Genomic DNA, 12,338 nt, shown 5'->3' on the forward strand with positions numbered 1-12,338 from the left:
TGCTAAGTTGTATTGATACTTTGAAGAGGGGTAATGAGAAAGCCAGGGTCCCTTCGGTCAATAGCCAAGTGTGAAGGACAGAGGGTCTCTTTAGTAACTTACAAAGAAGCTTTTATCTCCTGCAGTGGAAGAGCTGACACAGTTGAGCCACAGACTCAGGACATGATAGAGTCACAGAACTCCAGAGACATTTAAATGTGTAGTCAAAGCAGGTCAGGGCTCTGAAAAAGCCGGAAACCCTGAAACAAGGGATGGGACATCTGGACGGAGATCCTACAGGATATTTGCTCTGTAGATCTTTGTACTTGCAGAAGTGGCCTGATCTCTGTAGTTCCCACATACTGAAAGATAGTGCAGTCACTCTCCTGCAAGGAAACAAAGGAGTTGCTCCTGCCTCCTCTCCTTGCTCACAGGCCAATAGCTAGAGCTAAATACTAACACAACCTAGCTGGGAGCATGCTGGACCTGATAAAGGGAAGAGATGTATACAAAGGAGCTATAAGAATTAGCTAACACTGGGTACAGTGGTACACACCTATAATCCCAGTGACTCAGAAGGCTGAGGTTAAAGAATTCCAAGTTTGAGGCCATCCTCAGCAACTTAATGGGACCCTATCTCAAAATGAAAAAGGACTGGGGATGTGGGTCAGTGGTTAAGTATCCCTGGTTTCAATCCTCAGTACCCAAACAAATAAATAAAAAATAGGAAGGTCTGGGGATGTAGCACAGTGGTAAAGTGCCGCTGGGCTCAATCTCCAGCACCAAAAAAAGGAAAGAATTAGCTAGTATGTGCAGATAGAAGCCAAGGAAATACTTAGGAATTGAATTTTGAGGTTGCTTGATCAAAAGGGCTAGAATATAAAACTGGATAATTAAGATTCATTGAATTGGGGGCATTTCTTGAAACAGTATTTAACACCCTGGCAAGGGCTTGGAAATGAATCAAATTCACTGCTGAGGGAGTTGTAGAAATGTAGAGAAAGTGATAGCCAATGTTGAACAAAGCAGAGACATCTGAGTTGCCCTGATATATGGTAGAAGAATGAATAGAAAGGGAGAGTGGGGGTACTGGAATGAGTATATTATGTGAGGCCAGATCATTATGTTTCATTGAAGAGCCCAGAAGAAACACCATTCACCAAAGCCATTAAAAATGCTCCAGTGAGAGAGGGAACAGCATCACTAAGAAGTTCTCTGAAGTCTTAGACTGAATATTGATGAAGCAGTCACAGAGCTGGGGCTCTGGAATGATATAACCAGCACCCCGTGGCACCCTACCCCACCCTCAAGTAATAAGATTGGATGGTGGTACTTAGTCACAAGAATTCAGTAGACAAAATCACCAGAAAGACTAAGATCTAGAAAGAACAGCACAAGTAGAAATGTCTAATAGAGATAATCCCTGCCCCCTACTTTGACCATATATTCTAGTAGACTCTTGTACTGGAGGTGTCAGAGGTATGAAAAAATGCAGTTTAGAGCTTGTGATGGAAAATTTTGTGTCAGTTTGTGCCATAGAATGCCCAGATAGTTGATCAAATATTATTCTAGTTATGTCTGTGAGCATGTTTCTGAATGAGAATACATTTGAATTGGTAGACCCAGTGAAGCAGGTTGCCTTTCCTTTGTGCCTTTCCTTTCAGGCCAATAATTGAAGGCCTGAGTAAGAACCAAAAGACTGAGTAAGAAGGAGTTCCTGCTTAACTACATGAACTGGGACATTGCTGTTTTCTGACCTTTAAACTTAGACTGAAGCATCAACTCTTCTTGGGTCTCAAGCCTTCCAGGTGTCAAACTTACAACCATTGGCTTTCCTGGGTCTCCAGTTTGTTGACTGCAGATCTTGGGATTTGTCAGCCTCCATAGTCATGTGAGGCAATTCTTTATACCTACTCAATTTATTTTCCCCCTCCCTTTCCAGCACATATATATCCAATGGGTTTTGTTTCTATGGAGAACCCTAATACAGATATTAATACCAGAAATTGGGTGCTACTATAACAAATACCTAAAAATGTGGAAGTAGCTTTGGTACTTGAACTTGGTGGTGGTAGAAGCTGGAAAAGTTTTGAGATGCATGCTAAAATAGGACATTAAGGGACATTTTTATGAGGTCTCTGATGGAAATGAGGAGATTGTTATTGAAAAATGGAGAAAAGACAATCCTTATAAAGTTATTATGTTTCATAGAACTTGATTGAACTGTGTTACAGTGTTTTGTGGAAAGTAGATGAATTGAAGAAGGAATTGTTAAGTAAAAATGAGCCCAAACTTGATTTGGAAAATTTTCAATGTGTTATTCAGCTTTACATTATTATACCAAATAATGAAGATAAAGTAAATCATAAAACGAAAAGGGCGTTTTGTTTGTTTGTTTGTTTTTTGTTTTTTGTTTTTGTTTTTTTTTTTTTTTTTTTTTGGCTCACAGTGTTAAAGGTTTCAGTCCATGACCTGGGCTGTTGCTTTTGGTCTTGTGGTGAGGTAGTACATTATGGTGGGGAGTACATGTTACAATAAAACCATTCACCTCATGACCAAAAATGAAAGAGAGTAGAAGGGGCAAGAGTTTTATTATTCCCTTCAAAAGTATGCCCCAACTGACCTAAGATTTCCCATGAGGCCCTACCTACCTCCCAATATGACTGGGGAAAAAGCCTTTAAAACATGGGCCTTTGGGGATACAAACTATAGCATTCAAACCATTCATATGTCAAAAAGTGAGAAAGTGGAGTTTTTTGCTTATTTCTTTCATTTTTTTTTGCATTACTGGGGTGCTCAGGGGTGCTCTACCATTGAGCTACATCCCCAGCCTTATTAATTTTGTTACTTTGAGACTGGGTCTTGCTAAATTGCTGAGTCTGGCCTCAAACTTGCATTCCTTCTGCCTTAGCATCCTGAGTCCTGGGATTATAGTTATGCACCACTGGGCCTGTCGAGAAAATGTGTTTTAAGGAAAATACTAAGGGTATGCTCAGATAATCACTCAATAAAGAATTTATTGGATTATGTGACTAGAAAGGAGGAGGAATAAAGCCTGAACTTTATTCATGAATGGGTCAATTTAGTGTGTGAATGAAGCAAAAATTAGATGATGTCTACATTATAATCATATTCTTTTTAAATGTTTGTCTACTTTCTCTTTATTTTAATTATTTTTTGAGCAGGGGTCTGGCCATGTTGCTCAGGTTGGCATTAAACTCCTGGGCTCAAGGAATCCTCCTGCCTCCTGAGTAACTGGTACTATTGTATCTGTCTACAATCATACTATTTCTTTACCTGGGAATTGAGCCAGTAATTTTTTTACTGGGAATCAAACCCAGGGCCTCAGGCATGCTTAACAAGTGCTCTACCATTGAGCTATATCCCCATTCTATAATCATATCCTTGAGTTACTTTGAAAAACAGCAGAGAAAAAAATCTTCTCTGGGTGGAGCTACAAGCATTATCTCAGATCATCTACTTTGTGTGTAAGAAAAAGGAGACAAAAGTACAAATCTATAAAAATTCTTGGGCAGGAGTCAATGGTCTGGCCCTCTGGTAGGGATCTGGAAGAAAAAGGACTAAAAGATCAAAGACAAGGAAATCTGGGGTAGACTTATATGGATGAATATACAGAAGTGAGCATAATGTGTTATAACTTGTATTATATCTTGCATCTACCAGGGAAGAGGCACTAAACAAGTAAGCAAAATGGGTCAGCCAGTTGACATCCCAAACCTTAATCACTGGCCACCATGGAACCAACATAATGGACACTTTCATAGACTGAATGTGTCTTCCCCTTTCCAGATTCATATGTTAAAGTCCTAACCCCCAATAGTTCACAAACTAAATAGGTTTGTTGTAGATGTAATCAGTTGAGATGAGATCATACTGGAATAGAGTAGATTCTTAATTCAATATGACTGGTGTCCTTATAAGCAGGTATCCATGTGAAGACAGATATATTGGGTGAATATTATGTGAAGATGAAGGTAGAGATTGAGGTAATATAACTTCTTTATGCCAAAGATTGCCAGAAAATCACCAGGAGAAAGGCATGGAACAGATTCTTCATGACTCTCAGAAGGAACCCAACTTGCTAATACTTTGCTCTCAGACTTCTGACCTTCAGAAAAACAATACATTTCTGTTGTTTAAGTCACCATGTTTATAGTGCTTTGTTTTGACAGCCCTAGGAAATTTATACCAGCACATAAATAGAGACCCTCAGGAATAAAGGTTTGGATCACACTACCACATAAGTCACCAAGGCATGCTAAGGTGACAATTAAGGGTGAGGATAATTTAGAGTGGACAGTGGAGGAAAGAATCAGTATTAATTGTGGTCCCCAGATCAATTTCTGTATTAGTCCCACTAGCCTTCCTCTTCAAGTTGCTCTTCAGGAAGAGAGGTCCATGGGAACCATGGTAGAGCTTCTCTCCAAACTTGCCTGAGGAAGTAGATCTGTGGAGCACAGGATGAGCTATGGTGGTTATGAAAATGGGTCTGTCATGTTTCCTTCTGTGGGAAACATAATTTATTGATGAACCCATCTATTCACCTTCTTGAATCCACCAATGTGTTTGCAGCTGAAGTTATGCTGCCCATGAGCTATTCCTAGCCAATGATTGAGCATGTTGGAATGCTAATGCAGGCTTATTCCTGTAAGACTTGGGTCTCAAATAAAGGTTCACTTTGGTTAGAGAACCACATATAGGATTCAGAACTCAGAGGAAAATTTAGAGAAGGGAAAAACAAATTTAATGCAGAAAGAAAGGAAATAAAGATAAAATCAGAAAGCAATGAAACAAAAAATATGCAAGAGAGAAATTCAAAACAAAGCCAAAACTTAATCTTACAAAAGATTAACAAAGAGGAAAAAACTTCTAGCAAGACTAATCAGGAAAAAGTGAAGGAAACACATCCCAATATCAGCAATAAACAAGGATACATCACTACAGGTCCCACAGACATTAAAAATACAAGGATATTGTAAATAATTTCATACCAATTAGTTTGACAATGCACATGAAATGGTAAAATGTATTGCAAAATAAAACTTATAAAGACTGAAACCAGAATAAACAAAATTTCATATTCTAAAGGATTCAAATTCATAATTTAAACTTTCTTACAAAGAAAACTCCAGATGGCTTCACTGGCGAATTCTTTCCAACATATATACTGCTTTTAGAAAGGCATAAAAGGCATATTCACACTTTCTAATGCTTATATATTACATGCTCTATTTGTGGATTAACTTCCCCTGCTTCCATGCATCATTCATTGAGCACCTACTATGTTTCAGGGCATGATGGTATGTAAGTATTGCAGATACAGTGATGAATAAAAATGGGTTTTTTGAGGGGAGGAACTTTCAGGTTAGTTGAAGAAGCAGACATATAATGTAAATACAATGAAATAAGTGCTAATAAAGATATGTATAAAGTACTATTAGAGATGGGGATGAAATCAATAGAAGGATAGCCTCTCTAGGCATGAGGGGGTGAAACAATGGCATGTGATATGAACATAAAATAATCTGGACAATACAAGACATTTCTTCTAAAGCTTACTGGGTCTTTCCCCCCTTATTTCTTTATTATTATTATTTTTATTCCTTGGAGTTCTGTCTTTGGTGTATGTTTTTCATTCTTCCCCAGGGAAGTTTATTCTTTTTCACATTTTCTCTGACATGTGTAAGTTAAGCATTCCCAAATCCATGTCTCCAACTTCCACCTCTCTAGTTCCAGGCTTAAAATCCAAATATCTATAGATCTGTGGAGCTCCATTCAAGGATGTTTCTTCCCACTTACCCCATCCTTGCATCACCATTTTCTCCTCCCTTCTTGAAACAACCCTTGATGGCATGTTTCTCTCTAGCTCTACACTATTTCTCTGCTTCCTTTTGTTTAGTGAAATTTCTCATTTTCTTTCTTTCTGTTGCATATTTATCTACTCCATTGATTTTATCCCCATTACCCTTTTGAGATTTCCCTTATTGAGGTCCCTAATTACCTTCATGTTGCTTAATCCAGCTCTCTTGACCTAAACAACAGCATTTGACCAACTGACCCTTTCCTCTTTCTTGAAAGACTGTCTTTACCTGGCTTTCACTTTCTACTGAATTTTCTCTCACCTCATCGGCCACTTTTCCTCAGCCAACCTTCAAGATTTGGGGTTGTCTAAGTGTAGTGTTCCATTCTTGGACTTCTACTCTTTTTTGTTGTTGTTCACACTCACTTCTTAGAAAATCCTAACCACATTTTTTTTTTCCAGTGCTGGGAATTAAACTCAGGTGTGATCTACCACTGAACCACATGCCCAGCTCTTTTATTTTTTATTTTGGGACAGGGTCTCACTAAGTTGTTGAGGGTCTTGCTAAATTGCTAAGACTGGCCTTGAACTTGCAATTCTTCTACCTCAATATCCAGAGTCACTGGGATTACAGGCATGCACCACCAAAATTTTATCATTTTAAATACATATGCTAATGATTTCAAAAGTGAACATCTCCAACCTCAGCCTCTCCCCTGAACCCCAGACTCATATATCCACTAAACCTACTGTATGGATGTCTAACAGTATTCAAAACTAAGCACAATCAAAACTGAACTTTCCTGCCACCCAAACCTTACTCTCTTTAGTCTTCCCCATCTCAGTAAATGTTTCTACCATTCACTTTGTTGCTTGGGCCAGAAATGTTGGGATCATTATTAACCCCTCCCTTTTCTTAATACCCTCATTCAATCCTTTAGTATATTCTGTTGGCAATGCCTTCAAAATATATTCCAAATCTGATTAATGAGTTCTTACCAACTTGATCACTACTACACTCCTCCAAACTACCATCATCTTTTACCTAGATTTCTTCCTTCTAACTGACTACCTGGCATCCATTCTTCTGCTACTATAGTTTATTCTGAATCGTTCCTTTACAGTGTAAATTAGGATATCCCACTCTTCTGTTCAGTATTCTCCAGCTCACAGGGTATGGTGGTACAGCCCTGTAATCCCAGAGACTCAGAAGCCTGAGAAAGGAGGATCGAAAGTTCAAAGCCAGCCTCAGTAACTTAGTGAGAAGGCCCTAAGAAACTTAGCAAGACCTTGTCTTAAAATAAAAAATGGGTTGGGGTTGTTGCTCAGCAGCTAAGTCCCCCTGAGTTAAATTTCTGATATCACAAAAAAAAATTTAAAAATCCAATTCTCCAACTTATATCACATTTAAAATCCAAAGTTCTTTCCATGAGCTGTGAGGACCGTATGACCTGGCTTTTGGCTAAATTCTGACCTTATCTCCTTCCATTCAGTCATACTATTTTCATTGTTGTTTCTCAAACATATGTCAGGTTCCTTTGGACCTCTGGACCTTTGCACTTGCTGTTCACTCTGTCTGTAATACTCTTTCCCCAGATATTCACGTCTCATTTCCTCATGATATTCAGTTTCCCTTTCAAATGTTACCTCCTCTGAGGACCATCCTATCTAAAATAACTCTCTCCTTCATTTGCTGTGGTTTTGCTCCAGCTCATAATACTACAAAGATTATCTTGTGTATGCACTTATTTGGATATATTATCTGCCTCCTCTACTAGAATGTAAGCTCCATAAGGCCAAGGAATTCGTCTGTTTTTTCAGTCATCAAGTCATTTATTCCACCTCGTAAAAATCTCTTCAATTCATCCTGCCTCCATTCCAAGACCTGTGCCTCTCAGTTCAGTAGCAATCATCAGTTGCTTGGACTGTTTTAGTATTCTATTTGATGTCTGCCTTCACCTTATTCTATCCAGGTCATTCTCCCACACTATTGCAATGTGATAGCATTGTTAATTGATATCTGTTCATATTTCTTCCCTTTATATGCAAAGCAGAGATACCCTCTTTGCATATAGATAAAGTAAGGGGATAAAGTAAGCACCTTAACACAGTATCCAAGGAATCTCCAGCCATATCTCCTGCCACTACCTTGTCTTTACTCTCCAGCAGTACCAAAAGCTTACATCTTTTGGTTTCTTGCCTCTGTCCTGGTACATGCTACTTAAATGCCCTTTCCTGATTCTGCCAGATAGATACATTTTCCTCCTTTGGTCATGCTTTTATTGCATTCATCATACTGTACTTGATTTGTTTTGTTTGTTTTTCTTTTCTTTTTGGGGGGAAGTGGGGTCTTACATTATGCAAACTCCTCAAGGGGAAGAATTTTCTTATTCAGAGCACAGCTTCTGTCACATGATAAAGGGAAGACGGAGAAGGAAGCAGGGTACAGGGAGTGTTCAAAGTAGAAGAAACTGTATGTATGAACACTGAGACACAAAGGAGCTTGACACTTTCAGGAAAGAGAGAATGCCTTTGTGACCTCACTCAGTGCAAAAGGACAACAAACTAGAAAGACTCTGGGAATTAGATCATGTTATTGAAAAGTTTTAAGTAGAAAAATGACAAGATGAAATTTGCATTAAAAGAAGACATGATAGCTGCTATGTAAAGAAGGGGTCGAACAAACGAAGAATGAGTACAGAGGCAAGATGGACATATTACAGTAGTCCAGGCAAATGGTGATGGTGGGTTGGGCTAGAGCAGTAGCATTAAGGATGGTGAGAAGTAAATCAATTCAAGATATATCTTAGATATAGAATGAATAGGACTTAGAGTAAATGAGGGGTGAGAAAGATATAGATACACACCTGAATGGCTCATGGAAACATTACTGAAATACAGTGCATTTGTCAGAACAATGATCAAAAGAAGCAACAACAAAGTCTTGAGAGGTTAAGTTTGAGATGCTGGAGTGTGAGACATGTGAAGATATATTAGAAAGGCAGTTAAGCTTGGTGCAATAGTGCACACATGTAATCCCCAGCAGGAGGATTGCAAGTTTGAGACCAGCTTGGGCAACTTAGAAAGACCCTGTCTCAAAAGAAAAATAAAAGGGTTGGGGATGTAGTCAGTGGCAGTGCACTGGCCTAACATGCATGAGTCCCTGGATTTGATTCCAATAGAGAAAAAAGAGAAAGGAAGAAAGGAAGGAAGGAAGGGAGGGAGGGAGGGAAGAAGGAAGGAAGGAAGGAAGGAAGGAAGGAAGGAAGGAAGGAAGGAAGGAAGGAAGGAAGAAAGAAAGAAAGAAAGAAAGAAAGAAAGAAAGAAAGAAAGAAAGAAAGAAAGAAAGAAAGAAAAATTAAATGTAGGTGTGTGGATTTCAGAAAAGTTATCCGGACTAGAAAAATAATTGGGAATCCTTAGCATACAGGTTGTATATAAAACTTTTGGGGGTGACAAGAGAGCTGAGGGAACAATATAGTGTGAAAAGGGAAATGAGTGTGTCTGGTGTGGAGATGAGAAGAAAGTCATTGGATTGGAGGTAATGAGAACATGAAACTGAAAGCCCACATGGACCTTGAAATTGCCCAGGAGAGTGACAGAAGATGAGAATAAAGGAAAGTTGTGAACCAGGTGCTTTTATATCTTCAAAGAATGAGGGAAACCCGCTAACAGCTTGGAAGATAAATGCATTGGGAAGGGAGAAAAACTGTGTAGGCAAATGACAAACCTCAAAAAGGCAGAGATTTTTATAGAGATGAAGGGAGCAATGAAGAGGAACAACCTAAATTTCCTCCTTAAGTAGGTTTTCTCTTTCAGATAATGAGCATCTTCAAAAATATCATTGGGTCTTACAGGTTAAATAGACTCAATGAAATTCCACTCTGTATTTTTCAGACTAGCCTAGGCTCTTAGGGCTTTGTAAGGCAGCAAAAGGGTAGAACGAATCCAAATCATGAAAGCCTGGCATGGATAAGAGAGAGAAAGAAGAAGAAATGAAGGATGGACTAAAGCAGAGGAGAGGGGACAAAGGAAAGAGAGCATGAGGAAATATCTCTGACATAGCCGGAGACTGAGTTCTGTCACATAACTAATGATTCAATCAATCATTCCAACATAATTGAAATCCCAATAAAAACTCTTAATAGGGCTGGGGTTGTGGTTCAGTGGTAGAGCACTCACCTAACATGCGTGAGGCCCTGAGTTTGATCCTCAACACCACATAAAAATAAATAAAGGTATTGTGTCCACCTACAACTAAAACAAAATATTAAAAACAAACAAACAAAAAGCTCTTTTAACACTGAGATTGAGAGGAGCTTCCTGGCTGGTGAACAAATGAGTGTGCGGGGAAAGTGCTGCATTTTGACACCACAGGGAGAGGGCATGAGCACTCTGCAGGACCCTCCAGACCTCACCTTATATGTCTCTTTTATTTCACTGGTTCTAATTTGTACCCTTTATAATAAAACTAATCATAAATGTACAGCAACTGAGTACAGTGGCATACACTTGTAATTAATCCTAGTGACCTGGGAGGCTGAGCAAGAGGATCACAAGTTCCAGGCCAGCCTCAGCAACTTAGCAAGACCCTGTCTCAAAATAAAAAATAAAAAGAACAGGAAAAATAATAGCCCAGGGATTAAATCACCCTTGGGTTCAATTCCCAATACCAAAAAAAAAAAAAAAATTAATAATAAATATAAATATAAGCCTGTCTTTCTTGTGGACTGTGTCTTTAAACTTGTGGAGTCCGACACATCAGAATAGTATTGCAGTTGGGGCTGGTGTCAGAATAACAGGTAGCATAGAATCCTACTCAAACTGATGTAATAGTAAAGAATTTATTGGCACACATTACTGAAAAGTTAAAAAATACATGACTTCAGGCATTGTTTTAGTCAGCCTTTTGTTGCTGTGACTAAATGACCCGATCAGCACAACTATAGAGAAGGAAGAGTTTATTAGAGGGCTTATGGTTTCAGAGTTCTCAATCCATAACTTTCCTTGGAACTTGAGGTGAGGCCAGAAATTATGGCAGAAGAGTGTGGCAGGGGGAAGCAGAGAGAGAAAGAGAGTCTCCACTCTCCAGATACAAAATATATACCCCAAAGCCACGCCCCAATTCCAATCTCCTCCCGCCACACCCTACCACTTTAGTTACCACTCAGTTAATCCCTATCAGGGTATTAAATTACTGATTGGGTTAAAACTCTTACAATTGTTTCTCTGAACCTTCTTGCATTGTCTCACAGTGAGCTTTTGGGGGACACCTCACGTACAAACTGTAACAGTCATAGTAGCTCACACAATGTTACCAAGACTTGGTTTTTCCATGTCAGTTTATCTATTCTTCCTTGAGACTGGCTTCATTCCTAGCAAACTCTCCATCCAGGGTGCAGATTGCTGCTGAGAGTTCTCATGCTTGTAGATTTACATTCAGTTGAGGTGAGCAGGAGGAAAAGCTCTTGTTCACTTAATATGTCCAAGAATTGAATATAATTGACCTAAATTGGTTCCTGTGATCATCCTTGAACAAATCATAATAAGCATTGCCATAGGCCATTCAGAGTCTACCTGTAAAAACAGATGTAGGTCAATCTTACCCAAACCTTTTTGTAAAAGATGACTTGCCTATTCAAAATCTGGGTACTATTGTTGGAGAAATGGGGAAATTAATATCGTGGAAACAATCAGTACACCCACTACCATGTTCTATTGATATTTATTGAATTGACTCCCCATTTTGAAAACTAACTGCATTTTAGAAAGCAACCCCAAACACCTTTAATTCTTAATACTACACTTAGTTTTCTATCTGAACTCTGGTTGGCTCACATGAGATGTTCTTTACAATCTAGTGATTTACTAGTTCAACTCAAAAAGAGAGAAATACTTCTTGTTAGATTATGGTACTACCCTCCCTCTCTGGAGATCATTTATGTGGGAATTAAATTATTTAGAGAATAAAACCCTAAAGAAATAACAATACAAAGGACATACAGAAGAAGATGATTCTGCCAAAAGACATCTCTATGCCTTTTGGAACTACCAAAATAGATATCACAAAGTATATACACCAAGTTTTATGAATTTTATTTATAAGAAATAATCTGATCCTCATTGGAGTACATTTACCATGACTCTGATGCAGCGTTGAGAGATCTAGTTGTCTAGCACAGTGAACTCACATAATTTTTGTTTATTCACGATCTATTCTTTCTCTTTTAGGTTAGAACCCAATTCTGATATTATAATCTAAGCCCCTGGAGCCAGGGGAGCCAGCCACGACTAAAATTCAGGATTTCTTAGTTATGGAAGGCAATAAATCACCATTTTGCTAACGGCTACTTTAGTCAGTTGTCTGTACTGAAACAGTCCTAACTGATTCATCTGGTTTTCTGGTTCAAGCACATTAGAAAGGCTAGAAGAAGGATTTTGCTTGGAAGCATGTGAAATAGCAGCAGTTTCACTGATTCTGAACACTTAATGAAATAAAATGAAATGTTTTGGCATTTGGTGCTAATGCCAAAAGAAA

Source organism: Sciurus vulgaris, assembly GCF_902686455.1.
Source record: "Sciurus vulgaris genome assembly, chromosome: 1".
Taxonomy (NCBI): Eukaryota; Metazoa; Chordata; class Mammalia; order Rodentia; family Sciuridae; genus Sciurus; species Sciurus vulgaris.